The sequence below is a fragment of the Notamacropus eugenii genome, chromosome 4, assembly GCF_028372415.1.
Source record: "Notamacropus eugenii isolate mMacEug1 chromosome 4, mMacEug1.pri_v2, whole genome shotgun sequence".
In the NCBI taxonomy this organism is placed as follows: Eukaryota; Metazoa; Chordata; class Mammalia; order Diprotodontia; family Macropodidae; genus Notamacropus; species Notamacropus eugenii.
In genome coordinates this window covers 224,249,127-224,265,745 of record NC_092875.1, presented here as the reverse complement: position 1 = coordinate 224,265,745, position 16,619 = coordinate 224,249,127, and the positions used below count along the sequence as shown (strand labels likewise).

At 36.0% G+C, this 16,619-nt stretch overlaps 1 pseudogene; it reads right to left on the bottom strand.

The window, feature by feature from the left end:
• The window catches only part of LOC140502442 (alpha/beta hydrolase domain-containing protein 17A-like), a 57,555-nt pseudogene that overhangs the window by 25,278 nt on the left and 15,658 nt on the right, over positions 1–16,619 (bottom strand).

The following is a 16,619-nucleotide window of genomic DNA, read 5'->3' as shown; positions in this document are numbered from 1 at the left end:
CACTTAAAGTGGAAGCTGCCAGATCCTGTGTTATCCTGATTGTATTTTCACTACACTTTGAATTGTTTCTTTTTAGCTACTTGCAATATTTTCTCCTTGACCTAGGAACTCTGGAATTTGGTTATAGTGTTCCTAGGAGTTTCTCTTTTTGGATCTTTTTCAGGAGGTAATGGGTGGATTCTTTCAATATTTTTTTTGCCCTCTGGTGCTAGAATATCAGAGCAAATTTCCTTGATAATTTCATGAAAGATGATGTCTAGGCTCTTTTTTTGATCATGGCTTTCAGGTAGTGCCATAATTTTTAAATTGTCTCTCCTGGATCTATTTTCCAGGTCAGTTGTTTTTCCAATGAGATATTTCACATTATCTTCCATTTTTTCATTCTTTTGGTTTTGTTTTGTAATTTTTTGGTTTCTCATAAAGTCATTAGCTTCCATCTGTTCCATTCTAATTTTTAAAGAACTATTTTCTTCAGTGAGCTTTTGGACCTTCTTGTCTATTTGGCTAATTCTACTTTTTAAAGCATTCTTCTCACTGGCTTTTTGAACCTCTTTTGCCAGTTGAGATAGCCTATTTTTCAAGGTGTTATTTTCTTCAGCATTTTTTTGGGTGTCCTTCAGCAAGCTGTTGATTCACTTTGCATCATTTTCTTGCATCACTCTCATTTCTCTTCCCAATTTTTCCTCCAACTCTCTTACTTGATTTTCAAAATCCTTTTTGAGCTCTTCCATGGCCTGAGACCATTGCATATCTATTTTGGAGGCCTCTAATGGTAAACATTGTTCTTCCTTATCTCAAAGGATGGAAGATAACATCTGTTCTCCAAAAAGTAACCTTCTGTAGTCTTATTTTTTTTCTCTTTCTTGGGTATTTTTCCAGTCTCTTACTTGACTTTTGAATACTTTGTCAAGATGAGGGTATACTCTGGGGACCTATAAGTTCTCAGTTCCCACAAGGTGGCACAATCAAGGGAGAGGAGTTTACTCCTTTCCTGGCCTGCACTCTGGTCTGTGTACTATGAAAGCTTTTCTGCCCAGGATCTGCAAGTAGAATTCCCTTTCCAGAACCTCCACCAGCTCCATCACTCTAGCCAGTACTCTTCCTCACCCCAGGACAGCCACTCAGGCCTGAGACCTAGATCAGTGGCTCAGTTCCCTCAGGGCCTTCAGGCATAAAGCTCCAAAAATGGATGCTCTTTCCACAGCCACTGCTGTCACTCTGGGGTCAGGGTTAGGGGAGGACCTTGCTCCCTTCTCACCCAGGAGGTAAAGCTTTTTCACTGACCTTTGAAGTGTCTTTAGCATTTGTCAGTAGAGGGATCTGAGAACCACTGTTGTTGCTGAGGATTCCACCCCAGAGGCCTGTTCTGGTCCTGTTCCTGCTGGTGCCATGTGGCCAGGGATAGATTGGGCTCCATGGCCTGCGTTCCTCTACTTGTACCGTGTGATAGACCTTTCCTGTCAGCCTTCCAGGCTACTTTGGACTGAAAATCTCTCATTCTGTCATTTTGTGGCTTCTGCTGCTCTAGAATTTGTCTAGTCATTTTTTTACAGGTATTTTATGGGCTGTGTGGGAAGAGCTAGAGTATGTGCATCTTTCCACTCTGCCATCTTGGCTCTAGTTCTGGTATGTTTATATTGCTCTTAGATAAATTTTGTCAATTATTTCTCAGACTTCTGTTCTTCTACCATGGCCTCTTTAGCAAGGCAACACAATGTAATACTGAAAGGAGTATGATATATTGGAAAGAACATTGATCTTTGAATCAAAAGGGCTGAGGCAAAGGGTTGACTTTGTTATTTACTAGATGGGTGCAAGTTATTTAATCACTCTAAAGCAAGTTAAATTCCAGATTTGTTTTCCTCTGAGATTTGGCTTCCTTGTAAACAGTACTGATAAAAGATCTATCCTCTAACCAGTATTCTTCCTGTACAATATGACGATATCTCCCATCTTTCTGTTGAGGTGACTTTGGATTCTCCAAGGCTGTGCTTGTAGAGCACAAACTCTCGTAGGTTCTATCGTGTTGCAAAAAACTTAGAGTGTCTTCTTGTAACATACCAAGTTCAAAGACTAAACTAATCACATATGAAAGGGTTCATTGTTAGTCAGACTGATAGTTTGCTAATGAAGTTTTTGGCCAAGTCAGTCTGTGAAATAACATGTGATTCTTAGCACCCTTTGCCACCTTTACCACATTTCTTGCTTTTATGCACCAGAAAGAGGAAATGTAGGACTGAGACCCATTTAAATTTTTTTCTTGGTTTCATTAATCATTTGGTATAGAAGATTAAGAGAAGTTTCATGTTCACATTTTTCAAATGAGTGTTACAATACAAGATGACCAAATATTCCATGAAATGATGTTTCTTGTTGCCTTTGGATGCACTTTAAAATTGACTCCATCAACTGTTTTATTTTCTCCTCCAAAAAGAACCATCTCTATATTTAATTGTAACTTCCTCCTTTTTGTTGGTTTTAGTTATTCTAATAATGTCAGGTTGGATAAAATTGAGTTCCTCTAGTGGTACATCTACTGTGGCTATGTAGTACTTTCCTACTACTTATTATGTCCAATTTATCTGATGTATAGCTGGTTGCATATTGTCTCCTCTAATAGACTGTGTACCAGACCCTCTGCTCAGTTCTTTATACATATCTCATTTTATCATCATATCAATCCAGTGACATATATGTCTTTGAACATTTTGTGCACACCAGTAGAATTCCTGTAATACTACTAGAAAGTGAGGAAGGCCTTCAGTGTATTGGCTGAAGCTCCTGTGGAAAATTTATGAAAATACATTGACAAGCACTAGATGGGACAGACAGGAAATAATAGCTAGCAATCATTATCACAGAAGTTGTTAGGTAGTACAATGGATAAAGCACTTGGAATTAGGCATACCTGAATTTTAATCCTACTTAAGACAGTTAATAGTTACATAATCCAGAGCAAGTCACTTAAGCTTTCTTGGCTTCAGTTTCTTTATTTGTAAAATGGGAATGATAATAACACCAAGTTGCAGGGTTGTTGTGTCAACCAAATGAAATAACACATGTAAAATACCTTGCAAACCTTAAAGTGCTATATAAATTCTATCATCATCATCACCACCATCATCATCATCACTACCATCATTGTCATTATCACTACCACCAGCACCACCAGCACCACCACCACCACCACCACTGCTACCATCATCCCCATCCTCATAGTTATCATCATCATCATCTTTATTGTCATCATGGAGAGAATATCTACAACTATAAAAATACATGTATATATATATTTGAACATTTTTTCAGGTGGTATTACATGACTAAATTGAAGTTATGGATCATCCAAAGGGCAACATAAAGGCAATCCGAAAGGCAACATAAAGGTCGAAGAGTGTTGTTAAAGAAATGTGTGATCAAAAAAGGAAATGAATAGCTTGTATGGTGGAAATGAGAAATAGCTATTGAAGAGTCCCCATGCTCCACTGGGACATTCACTACATAAAAAAAAAAATACAAGGAAGACTCTTGGTATACTGGGTGGAACTACTGTATCTAATGTGTGGGAAGAACCCGGACAAAAGCCCCATGAAATAGGCTGACATGAGGGGCTATGATCTATATCTTAAGAGATAATAACTACATCATTGATATCACATATTTGTTGGACTGTCTGCAAATAATGTTCTAAAACTAATGCTACCTACTTTATTGAGTTATAATGTAGATCAAATAAGATGACATATGCAAATCTTTTAACTGCTTTCCTGCTAATGTAGTAATCAGGAAACAAGGGCAATAACATTATGTCATGACTGTTTTAGAAGCTTCTGAATTAAAAATACAGTCTCCCCCAAGGACTTTATTTCACAATCTAGAACTTGGCTTTCTGTGTAATACCAGGTCGATTTTTTCTGCTCCCATTTATTAAATGCTTATTCTGTGTCAGGCACTGTGCTAAGTTATAGGAATAAAAATGTAAACAGGAAGACTGTCTCTGCCATCAATTAATTTCTATTCTAATGGGGAAAGAAAGCACATAAAATATGATGGAAGGCAAGAAATTAAGGAGGAGGAGACTCGAAGAGAAAAGGTGGCATAGTAGAGAAAATCTGGAAGTTCAGGAGCATAGCAAAGAGAAGAGAGAACATGACTAGCTTTACCAGTTTCCTTAAAATGGATGTTTTTTGGAGGACCCAGCCAATCAGAGAAAAGGACTGCAATTCACTTAGCTTCCAGTGTGAGAAGTCCAGGAGTAGTGTGACCTTCTAAGGTGAAGACACTTCTCTGGTACAGTGGAGAATTTAGAGTGTTGAATGAAGCCTGCATGGGAATGATGATGCATAGTATATCTCTCCTTTCCCTTAACATATAATCTCAGGGAAGAATAGAAGAGTAGGTCATAGAAAGCATATGAAATAGAAAAAGAAGATCAAGTAATGAGGACAAAGGACATGGGCATCTTCCTTTTCCTTCTCTTGAGGAGAAAGCACAAGATGACAGTGGGATGTAATTGTCATGCACAGGTAAGTTTAGACAGTTGTAAAACCAAAGTACTGTGTTGGAAGCTTGCTATAGACACAGCAATCTTTGGTAGCAGAATTTTGGACATGTTTGAACTGTTAAAAAGAATAACATAAGAAAATTAACATGAACTTCCTTTCATCCCCCTGACCAATTAGCAAGGATTGCATGTGTACATCTATACACACACACATTACAATATGCCCAAATGCAATCACGTGTATGTATATACATGGAAGTATATATCAAGTCATGGATGCACTGTGTACATATATGTATGTCTATATATCTGCATATATAGCCATATATATACATACACACATATATGTATATGCCTATACAGCTTCATGTGGTGGTACTATCACTTGGTGAGATCAGAAAAGATCTCATGTAAGAGGAAACATTTGAACTGAGTTTTTGAAGGTATTTAGGGATTCAAAAAGATGAAAAGGGATGGGCCTCATAGGCATGGTGGGACAGCATAGGAAAAGGTATGGAGAAAACAGAATATCATGTATAAGAAAAAGCAGAAAAATTGGTTTGGTTCAACCAAAGATAGATAAAGGAGAACAATATGTAATAAAAATGCAAAGGTAGATTAGAGCTAGCTTATCAAAAGCTTGAATTGTCAAGAAGAGGAGTTTGTATTTGATTCCAAAGGCAACAGGAAGCCTCTAAAGACTGGAAGAGAAAGGATAGTAAGTCAGTAAAGAAAGTTGCCAGATGCCTTTTATTTGTAAGAATATAGTCATAGCAGAAACAACAACAACAAAATGTGATATTGAATCTTTTTAGCTTGGGTTCTACAGTTATTTTGTGTGGACTGAGAAGGCAAAGTGAAAAAAAAGGAACTGATTACTATTACCTTTTAAATATTCTCAGAGAAGGGCAAGATGAATAAGAAGGTGACAAAAGAGAAGTAACTTTAATGATTGGAGTTACTGAGCCTAGTTTGGTGAAATATAGCAGATGAAACTATTAGAAGCAATGCTCTATGGAAATTAAGTTTTAGAACCTTTAAATTTATCTTTGAAAAAATATTTTAATAAAATTCAGTCAAGTTTTATATTTTCTTGCCTTTATTGAGATTAAACCTTTTTATAACTTATCTAACCAAAAATGCTAAATAAAATAAGCATTTTAGAAAAGATATTTCTTTTCATTTAGAACATTCTTTATCTTAAAAAAAGCAAATCTAATGTAATATTTGGATTGAAAACTCTGATTTTAACAAGATTATTGGCTTTGCCTAGCCTGAGTGACTCTGGCTAAATTGGCAAATATAAGCACACAATGACCTCCCTAAATCATTTAATATTTCATCCAAAGTAAAAGCCTTTTATCTCTTTTCTCCAAATTCTTCAAAAGAGTGGGGAAATGTTGATTGGAAGAGTACAGAGTGACATGAAAAGTTTTCAACTGTGAAAGGAATATTTGAGGCTTAATGGTTTCAAAGGCCTGAAACACATTCAGAAATCTTTTAGAGTTTTTGGGAATCAGGAAGGCATATTATCTGATCAAGTGAATATTTATAGTGTAAAATTTTCCTATTGGTCACATTTCAAAATGATCATTTCTATATGAAGGCCTTTTGTAAGGTTTTATTATTCTAGTACTCTGGTCAGAAATGTGTGTACATATGAATCCTTTGAATCTTTTCTTTTTGAAATTTCCATTATTTATTTCTTCTTATTTTTAATTTCTCAACATTGCAATGATTTACAATAAAGTCACAGGATCATAGAGCTCTAGACCAAGAGCTAGAAAGGAATTGGAAGGCTATGTGGGCAAAATACTTCCATTTTGAATGAAATAGCATTCTGTTTTTGTTTTCTTTTCCATTCTTTTTGAAACCAGTTTCAGTATGAAAGTTCAGTATTAGTAACTGTATAACATGGAAGTGAAACAAAGCTAATTATTTTAGACTCTATTAAAAGTGAGCCTATATCCAGAGCAAAGGAGATGATAGTCTCCATATACTCTACCCTGGACAGGTCACTTCTGGAGTATTATGTTGAGTTCTGGACATCATATTTAGCTTGGATTTGAGGAGGTCTGGGGGAATATAGTATCAGAAGGGATGTCATCTGAAAGAAGAATTTCATTTTTTTTCTATGTGGCTCAGAGGATGGAGAGTAGTTTTTTAAAAAATGAAAATTTAGGCTTTATAGAGAACAAACCTAATGTAAATGTTCCTTATTTAAGGAGGTAGTGGATTCTCCCTCACTAGAGGTCTTTAAGTAAAAAAGCAGGATATCCTTGTGTTAGGACTTTTTCAGAAAAGGTTCAAGCATAAGAAATGATTAGATTATACAACTTCTAGATTCAGTGACTCAGGGACAAATGTGTTGATATTGTTACAAATGTTTGCTGGTAAATTGTTTTTCAGTAATCATATTACATTCTTCTATAAATGCTATTCTACCCGATTGTTGAGTTCCCAGACCAACCTACAAGGTGTATTTAACTCAAAACACATTTGTCTACACTATAGACTTCACCATCATGCCCCAAAACCTCTTTATCATAAACAATCACTTCAGGCATGGAACTCATACCTTGGAAGTACTCTTCAACCCTGACATCCTTCCCTTTGTTTTCAGATGGCTCTTCCCAAAACCTTTGTTTAAGGAGTATTCTCAAATCAGTCATTTCTTCAATTCTCACCAGGTTGTACTTTGGACTTCTCCATCTTGCCTTGTGGATCTGGGATAATTTCTTCTCTCCTCCCATTGCCCACCTTTTATCCAATTAGAATATAAGTTGCTTGAGATCAGAGAATGTCTTTCCTTTTGCTGTATTTGTATTACCATCACTTAGTAGGATGCCCAGCACACAGTAAGCACTTTATAAATGCTTGTCTAACTGACTGAATTAACTACAATGATATACTGAAATTACAGTGCTAACTGACATGCATTTATTAATTGCTATATTTATCAGCATTTATTAAATACTATGTTCCAGGCATTCTGCTAAGTGCTGAGGTTACAGAAGGGCAAAATCTTGTAGTGAGTAACATGGGGAAGGGCATGTGGGATATACCAAGAAAGGCCTCTTGAAAAGTTAGATTATAACTTGTCTTGAGAAAAGTCACAGCATAAGTTTTGAGAGAAGCTATATATGTGTCTATGGAAAAATGCATTTGAAGTTTCAGCTTAGCGTATTGAATATTTCTTTACAGAGCCAGACAGGCCTCCTATGCTTTTCAGGGTTCTAGGGAAAATGGCTTTTCTCTTAAGCTAATACCTCAAGCCCATAATGGTTATTTTCCCTCCTTTCTCTTACCCCAAAGTATTGTGAGCCAGTGAGTAATATCCCAGTTCCCCTTAGTCACATAATGCTGCTTAGCTTTTACAAAGAATTGTTTACTTCAAACATATATCAAAATAAAAACTACGTGTTTCCCCTAACACCTCAAGGACATGCTCGGCTCAATTTTAACATAGTACTGGTCCTACTAAGTTCATGTCCAAACAAGGCACAACTCACAGAGGGGAGAATGCTTTTAAGCCTCTCTCCTGACAGTATTTTCTTTCCACAGAATTTATGAGCTAAAGAATTTTCTGGAACCACCAAGTACATAGCCAAAGAGACAAAAAGAATGATGAAAGGTTGCGAGGACAGAGGTGATTCAAGATTTTTTGAAGCTACTTCCAATTCTAAATATAAAGCTAATTAAAAAAAACAAACTTTATTCATTTGCTTAGCTTAAAGGAAACATCTACATAACATTCAATCATACTCCACAGCTTTCCTAAGGCATTTACATTACACATAATAACAGCTCTTCCATAATCAGGCTTCTCAGCTGTGATATATAGGGAGATAGCATCACAGGTAGTCTGTACATGCACTAGGTCATCATTACATTAGTTAATCTAGAAACAGATGTCTTTTGCTCTCTCCCACGTCTAAACATGCCAAGTATAGTGCTGAGGACTCTCCCAAATTTTCTCACCTTCCAAACAATGAAAGAAATTCTTCCAGCCCCAAGTCACTGAAGTACCTTGCCAAGGTTAAAAATAGGAACTCTATCCATGAGGTCATGAAGAAAGAGATATATAATAAGGATGGAAAAATGTAGGGGTTGAAAGGAGAGGAGCCAGTTTTGGCTGACTCTTTCACCCTTTCTTGTCAGAAGGGCCTAGGGTTTGTCTGGTATGTTTGTTTAAGTAATACTGTCAAGTAATGCTTCTCTGCTTTCAATAACACCAGAACTGAATAGAACATATCCTTGTAATTTCTCCCTTACCTAAATATCTATGAAGGAAGCATAGAGATTTTTTGAGCATTTCTAAGATTTGCTACTTTGTTTTACTTTGGTAGTAATAGTAAAATCTGGGATTTGAAAGACTAATTTCCGTCCCTCCACCCACACACCCTTCCCACTTTTCTTTTCTTTTTCATATAGACTCAGTAAGGAAATGCATAGAGACATATGGGTAATTTAAAAGTGGGTCCTCAAGTACAAGAAAAATTGAAGTCAGATTCATCTCACTTATGAGAAACAGTAGACTTTTGGGAATTTTGTCATTAGATCTTGATAGAGTGCTATGGGATTAGAATGGAGTGGGGGTAGGGGAGAAGACAATACCAGAGAAGTAAGAGGAAGATCTATTCATGCTTTCTAAGAGACTTTCAATAAATGTCAAGTGGATGAGGTGGGGATTAAAGAAGGTTGACTGGACTTCATTAACTCATTCTTCATCTTCTTCGTATGTCCAGAAGTCTCAAGGGAGGGTGGGAGAAGGCAAGGCAGCAAAGTTAGCTGAAAATGAACCAGATGTGTGTTTAAGGGGAGAGCTGGAATAGAAATTGGGTGCTGAAAATTCTGAACAACTTGAAAATAAATTTCCTTGAATGCTATCTTGATCTTCTATGATTCCTTCTAGGTATCAGAACTGGACTTTGTGTAATTTCTTTTTGAATTACTCTTTTTTGTTCCTTGACAAAGATTTGGGACATCTTTATTCTTTTTCATCCTCCTAACTACTTGGTCTGATTTAGATAGTGACTAATCTCCTGGGTCTTTCTGGATAAACACTGCTTTATAGGCCTCAATTAAGGGTGGTGTGTGGTGTAAACACAGAGAAATAGACAAAATACCTGGTTTCAGATTTCTGACTCTGATCAATATTGACTATATAATCCTGGCAGAATCACTCAACTTTAATTATGTCAAGAAATTTTCTAAGACTTTAAGTTATAGCATATCCTATCTTCATTGATAGAGGAAGTTCTCTAATCTGAGCTTCTTATTAATTAAATCCCAATTTCAGTTTAAAAATGCCTTTCAATTTTTCCTAAAAATCAATGGAAAGTGGAGAAGTGAAGTCAATGGTAGAATTCTACTACATAAAAAAGCAATGACATAAGGAAAATGGGAAAATCTTTATGTCATGAGGTTTTTTGTATAAATACTACAGTTTGGAGAATCCAGTTTCAAAGTGGCTATTTGGATACAAATTGGAGTCTGATTAATTAAGGGCTGCTTGCCTTTAAATTTAAAACATATCTATGTCCATCTTACATGCAAGTATAATAAAGATAATGTGAAGAAAAAATAAAGGTTAGCTCTATCTTAATTAATCAATGACCTTATTTCCTTTTAGATATAGTGATATGATTGCATTTTTATTGTGGGATATTGAGGAGCTAAAATAAAATTAAATAAATGTTTCTTATCTTTGGTATTCATTATTCAGAGAACTCATTAGTTACTGGGTATCATTTTGCCTTTGATATACAAATGAAAGGCACAATGGTAAATCACTCTGGATGACATCGTTGATCCTAGACCGCAAAGTCTGAACATTTGACTGCCAATAGACATATCCTAAATGTGGTATTAGGCCAGTTTTCCTCAGGAAAAAAATTGTCATAATGATTGGAAGTCCCCAAATGTGGCATGATATTTAAGGTAGAGACCATGACCAGTTGAGACTGATGCTGTGATGTACCTGGCATTACAAACTGTTCTCATTTAAGCTAATAAGCAGAACAACAGAGAAACTACTCAATAATTTGAATTCAGAGAGAGTCATCTCTATTGTTTCTGCCCAATAGCACAGTACATCAATTCTTTTCTTTAACTTATTGCTTATTGATGGAATACGTTTCTACTGACAAGCAACAAAAAATTGAGTAAGCACTTATTCAGTCAAAATGGCTGACTGAATGGAAAGGTTAATGCCTCACTGTTGGGGCCCAGCTCTGGACTGTGGCCTCCTGTATGGAGAGTTGAGATGCCTGGAGGTGCTAACCTGCTTATGTGGCACTACCTGGTCTAGTAAGCTGCGTGGTACTGGGAACACCTCAGTAACAGGATAAGCTCCGCCTATGGGGAGGAACATGGGAGGAGCTCAGATGCCCAAATATATGCTGGGTGCATTGGGGGATCGAGGGAGTGATGTAACCATTAAAGAGTGTGCAGCTGCCAACTTGGGTGTTCTGTCTAGTTATTCCCCTCCCCCACCGGAGGGGCCAGAGATGTCCGAAGACCAATAGAGATCTAGATCTTGAGGTAAGATTCCAAGTGAAGCCCAGGGAGGGAGAGCTAGCGTAGGAAGCCCGGGACACCTCACACTAAGTTTAAATCAGTTCACATTTCTTTAATAACAGCATTTCTGCATTTAACTTACTTTAAAGAGTAAATGTTTGAATCATAGTTTGTGAAGGCCATGTTATATGTGTATGTGATGGAACACGGCTATGCTTCAAAGCCTACAAATTCAGATAAAAATCACCATAACTTTTGTGAGCTTTGTAAAGGTCAGCAAAGGGCTAGAAAATAGTTTGAAAGCAAGGAGAGCTACGAAGGAGATAGCTAGAATTGATAATGACCTTTAAGCCAATAAAGTATGGAAATCAAAAACATTTTATGCACATGGAAGAGCAATGCATGTCATTAAAAGGGGGCATTAAACAACAGGATTTGAGCAAAAAACTCAATAGACTGAGAAATGAGAAGCTGGCATTAAACTCTGTGCAGAGAAATACTATTAAGAAAAATATGTTTTGACTAATATGGAAACATATTTTGCATAGCTTTACATATATAATTGTCTTCTCATAGGACAGGACAAGGGCAGAAAGGACAGAGAATCTGAAATTCCAAACTTTTAAAAATGAATGTTAAAATTTTTGAAAACAATACAACTGGGAAATATTTAATGAAGCAAACAAAATCTGTTAAAATATGAAAAAGAGAAAACATATCTTAATCAGAAGTATACAAAAACATATGCCCACAAACACCTATACAAAACAAGAATATGCACACTTTTTAAAGTTCAGGTTGACCTTTAGAAAGGAGCAATCAGCTGCAAATCTCCCACTGTCCCATAACATTATCTGGATTTTTAATCTTACTCTTTATTGTTAAGCAAGACTTTAAAAAGTACATGAAGGCTATCTAATCTTTCCTCATGATTTATCATGTCTGCTAACAATGTGGCTGAAAAATAAATGTTAGTCTCTCAAGGATCAAAATGTTATGACTAAAATAATCAAGGAAAGTTTAAAACATGATGTTAAATATTTAAATGAATCTAGTTCTTAATAAAAAGGAAGTGATTAACACAATTCTGTTTTTGTACTTCTTCAGAGTTTAAGACCAAAGCCAGCCCAAGTCAAATCAATTACAAAAATGTTTAGGCTGGAGAATTTTTCCCCCTTTTCTTATCATCAGGTACTTGGTTCATAACCTGAGAGTTGATTGCTTGTTCAGATGAGTAGTGGGGTTGGGGGGGCGCAGTTCTAAACCTATAAGAAAATGTATCAACCAACATCTAGTTGTGATCTAACTATGCTTTTATATGTAGCTGCTGTCAGATTTCAAAAGCATCTGAATTTATTTTGACCTCCAATATGGAACAGATCTGATGTGCAACATCTCATTTGCATATAATGGCAGGTAATGACAACAACAGATAGACCTTGTTGTCTGGCAGCCAACAAAGCAAGAACAGATTTGCTTTGAGCTACCTAGGGGGTTATCCATGATAAGGGGAAATGGAGCCATGAAAAGTGACAGTCTTACCAGGTAGCAGCTGCATTTGACAAGCAAAATCAGACTTGGATTAAATTAGTATAAGAAGAATTACACACATATTTCCAATTTATATGTTGGGGAAAGTGTATGTGAGTGACAATACCTTAATGTATAGTATTTGCATTTTACAAATACATACTTTTTGATTCTCAAAAGAGTTCTGAGAAATAGAGTAGATTTTATACGTCTGTTTTGTAGTGGAGAAAACTAGGCTCAGAGAAGAGAACTGCTGATGGTGAACTAGCTAGCAAATAGATATAGTCAGAACTCACTCCTAGGTCTACATGTAGAAGTAAGGAGAGAGAGAAAGGATACAGATTTGGTACTTTGAAGGATTTAAGATCTCATTGATGTGAGTACTAAATTCAACCATCCATGCAGTTTCAAATTCCACAATTGAAAAGCCCATGCTTCTCATCTCTACCTTTTGGCTTTTCTGAATTTCTTCATGAATGGTGGTAGTCATGGACCGTTGTCTGATGGAAATGCTTGAAATTAAAAACACAGTATAGTTACTCTTTACATCCTATGCCACTCTACTCCTAGTTTACTGTTTTTCTGAAGTTTCTTTCCAAGAAATATGTATTGATGGACTAACTGAATGAATTTTTTGTTTAGTCATTCACTAGATAACAAGTATTTTTATCTTATTGTTCAGAAAATATTATTTCACACAGTGCATAAATATGTTTCAATTGGAAAAGAATTTAAGTTGAAGGTCCCTCTCGCTTTCTTATCACCAGGCACACAGTTCCGAAAGTGAAGGTCAATTACTTGCTAAGATGAGCAACCAGAGATTCTTAACTTGTAAGGAAATATAGCATCAACATCTAAATGTGAATCTGAATATGTTTAAGGAATAAACACCTTTATATGCACATTCCATACGTGATTGCAAGTGCTTAGATCACCTAAGACAGAAACACATATAACTGATGCCAGAGACCTACTTTTAGGTGAAGGCTTTCTAAATTGGCCTGCCACAGGTCTAGGAGCAGCCTCTTGCCCTTGACATTAGGGAGAAATCGTAATATCATTGTTCCTCCAAAGCTTTGTAGAAATATTCTTTACTAAAAGTCAAACCAAATGTTAAATGATTTAGTAGTACTGCAATTCTTGAAAAATTAAACTGGGACAATACAATTAGTAGGGGACTGAACCAGTGGCAGAGACAATAAGACCCCCAAAATGTAAGGAACAAAAGAACCCTCTGAAAGTAGGTGGAAATGTAAAAACAATTCAGTCAATAAGCATTATTAAGCACCACTAGGCACTATGCTAAATGGTTGTGATGCAAAAAAGGCAAAAGGCAGTCCCTATCTTTAAGGAACACACAATCAAATTGTTTCCACATAGACATTTGCATATCTTCTACTGCATTTGATAAAATTGGGAGGGATTAGGGAAGTCTTCCTTTTGAAGTTGGGATTTTAGTTGGGATTTGAAAGAAACCAAGGAACCCAGAAGGCAGAGATAAGGAGGGAAAGCATTTCAGGCATGGGGGAGTTAAACTGGCCTGTCTAGTCCTCAGGGAAACAGAGACAGAGTATTCATTTTTACTTATATACTTATTGATTGTTGTTTCATAGAAAGAAGTCTTATGAGGAGTGAGTAGACATGAGTTCTAACGCTGAATTTGCAATTAGCTAATTGGGGGAACACTTATTCTCTCTAGTTCTGCTTCTTTATTTGGGTAATGAATGGAATTGCTGAGGTCTAAAATGAGGAAGCAAATATGCTGGGAGAAAAAATCACAATCTTTCTCCTCAAGAAATTTACACTGTAATACAGGAAGAATTTTATACATAGAAATGATGCAAGCAATGAGATCAAAGGAAGAAGGGATCTAAAAAAAGGGCTATTAGAAAAACTGAGGAGACAGAGATTACTTATACCTGGATTTACTATTGTACTTTACAGTTGCAATGATAACCCAAATTAAAAGACAACCTAACTAGGAAATGTGGCTATAGAATTGCATTTCAAAAATTATAGCATCTGCCTGTATATATTAAGAGGCAGCTAGATGACTTAGTGAATAGAGTATTGGACCTGTAGTCAGGAAGACCTGAGTTCAACTCTAGCCTCAGACAGTTACTAACTTGATGACCTTGGCCAAGTCACTTAACTTCTATTTTCTTTAAACTATTGGAGAAAGAAATGACAAATCCATTATTTTTCAAAGAAAAGCCCATAATAGGGTCACAAGGCGTTAGACACAATTGAATGATTGAACAACTAAAGCAACAATACATACAAAAGTCTGTCCTTCAGTCAATCATTTCTTGACATCCATTTATTAAGTGTCTACCATGTACCAGGCAATGTACCAAGCACTGGGGATACAAAAAGGGACAAAATTAAGTTCCTGTGTTCAAGAATTTTTTCACAATTGAATGAAACAGAAAACAAGAAAACAAAAACATACAAAGAATATATGTGTGTATGTGTATATATATCTATATGTATCTCTATATATACATATATATGCATATATATTATAATGTACTTATTATATATATACATATATATGAATGATGAAAAGGAAATAAAAGAGAAAACTCAATAAAATTAAGAGGGGTTAGGGAAAGGCTTCCTTTAGATTGTGGGATTTTATTTGTGACATGAAAGAAGTCAGGGAATCCAGGAACCTAGAACCTACAGATTGATTTGTGGAACAAATTTTTGTCTTGTTTGTGGAACAGCAAGGAGGCCAGTGTTACTGGACTGAAGAGTATACGACAAGGAGTAACGTGTAAAAAGACCAGATAGATGAGTCTTGGGGGCCACAGTGTCCTTTGAATGCCAAACAGAATATACTGTATTTGATCTTGCAGCCTATAGGGAGCTACTATATATTGAGTAAGGGGGTGAAATGTGTAGACAAACACTTTAAAAAAATTACTTTTTCCACCAGAATGAAGGATGGATTATGGTGAGAGGAGAATTGTGGCAAATAGGTCCACTTGCAGGTTACTGCAAAAAGAACAAGTATGAGTTAATGAGGGCCTGCATCAGACTAGGATCAGTGTCAGAGAAGCAAAGGGAATGTATGTGAGAGATATTGCAAAGGTAAAATCCACAGGTCTTGGCAACAGATTGGATATGTGGAATGGGAGATACTGAGTAGTCAAGGATGTTAACCAGGTTGGGAGTCTGGGGAACTGGGAGTATAATGGTGCCTATCACTAGAAGTACTTCATAAAATCTTAGGATTTAGAGCTACAAGAGATCTTAGTGATGATGATTTAGTACAGTAGAATCCAATCTTTTGGAATCAGCCTCTCCTTCTTACTAATAAAACATATTTAGCCAATCACCCTCAATAAATTTTTAAAATTTATTTTAAATGTATATATATATATGTTTATGAAGGTATGAATGTATTCTTTTGTATGAATATATTTTGTACATCACCATCATATAACTGGTATAGAATACTGAAGCTCTTCTCTGGGAGACCAAATTTTGCCATGATCTTCCACTATCCCTTTTGACAAACAGTATCAAAAGCCTTTGTCAGACTGAAGAACATTGTGTACAAATCTTTATTCTGTTCCTGCCATTCCTTCTGGAGTTGTTGGGCAACAAATGCCATACTGACTTCCTCAGCCCTTTTTTTTTTTTTTAATTTTATTTTTATTTTTTAATGTTTAACAATCACTGCCATACAATTGAGATTTTATCCCCCCCACCTACCCCCCACTAACCCCCTCCCTCCCCGCGCCTGCATACAATTCTGTATAGATTCTACATATACTCTCCTATTGAGTATATTTTCACTATAGTCATGCTATGTAGTCAGACGAAAATAAATGAAAGAAATCGTATAACAAATCAGAACATGATACACAAACACATACACATACACAAACATGATCTGCTACATTTTTGTGAGTGACTTCCATATTTTTTTCTCTGAGTGTGGAAGGCATTTTGCCTTGAGAACCACCTTTGGGATTTTTTTTTTATAAGAAGTTTTTGCGTTATTACAAAAATCCAAGTCTACCAGAAAAAACTCTCACACACTGTGGTCGTT